Raw genomic sequence first — 1,138 nt, 5'->3', positions numbered from 1 at the left:
GGCGGGGTTCTCTCTCTGGCTGGCGTGTGTTGGATGAAGCGTCCCTTGACTGGCTTGATTTGGGAGTGACTCAAACCTAGTGGGAAAATGTGTGTGTTTTGTGGAATGGATGGCATCTTGGAACCTACGGAAATGACAAAGGGGAAAAATGTTACACTGTCTAAATGTGCCAGTTAACCGGATAATTGAGCACAGCCCTGTGAGATAGTGCTTGTCGGTGTCCACCGCTCTGCCCCCTGTGGCTGTCTCTGCTCCCCGGTCTCCACCCTCTCCCCAGCCACCCCTCACCACACCGTACCGAGCAGCCTAGCCTAGTCCACACCTTCGTGTGGCAGTCACCCCATCAGAGCATCTCGTGGGTGTAGGCTGGCATTTGGATGCTCATGAGGGCCCTTGGGGGAGGGGTGTCCTGTGCCGAGTTTTCCCTGATGGTGTCAGACTATGGGCCTTTAGCTCCTGAGCACAGCCTGACGGTGAACTCAAAACCAGGCTGGGATGTGCCGGTGAGATTTCACACGGAGTGGTGGCTTCCCAAACGTGTGGCGTCTGCAGTGGGATTTACTGCGGTGACAGTCACGCTGAGCCACCGAGGTCTCAGACCTGGAGTCTGGCCCCCGTGGGTCGCGGGGAGCGGGGCTGGGCGGCAGGTACAGGTGTTTACGAGCGTGTTTTCTCCCCCTCCACCCCGCCTCCTCACAGGCTATGGCCACACTGTGCCCTTGTCGGACGGCGGCAAGGCCTTCTGCATCGTCTACTCGGTCATCGGCATCCCTTTCACCCTCCTGTTCCTGACAGCTGTGGTCCAGCGCGTCACCATCCATGTCACCCGCAGGCCTGTCCTCTACTTCCACATCCGCTGGGGCTTCTCTAAGCAGCTGGTGGCCATCGTCCACGCCATGCTCCTGGGGTTCGTCACCGTGTCCTGCTTCTTTTTCATCCCGGCGGCTGTGTTCTCCGTCCTGGAGGACGACTGGAACTTTCTGGAATCCTTTTATTTTTGTTTTATTTCCCTGAGCACCATCGGCCTGGGGGACTATGTTCCTGGAGAAGGCTACAATCAGAAATTCCGAGAGCTCTACAAGATTGGGATCACATGTGAGTACCGGATGCCGCCACCCTGCTCTCTCGCGGTCCCCAG

The 1,138-nt window shown here is 57.8% G+C and overlaps 1 pseudogene; it reads left to right on the top strand.

Annotated features, from left to right (window-relative positions):
- Positions 1–320: 320 nt before the first annotated feature.
- Positions 321–1,133, top strand: LOC105310898 (annotated as a pseudogene).
- The last annotated feature ends 5 nt before the right edge of the window (positions 1,134–1,138 follow it).

Source organism: Pteropus vampyrus, unplaced genomic scaffold, assembly GCF_000151845.1.
Source record: "Pteropus vampyrus isolate Shadow unplaced genomic scaffold, Pvam_2.0 Scaffold15569, whole genome shotgun sequence".
Classification (NCBI taxonomy): domain Eukaryota; kingdom Metazoa; phylum Chordata; class Mammalia; order Chiroptera; family Pteropodidae; genus Pteropus; species Pteropus vampyrus.
This window is presented reverse-complemented; position numbering and strand designations above follow the sequence as displayed.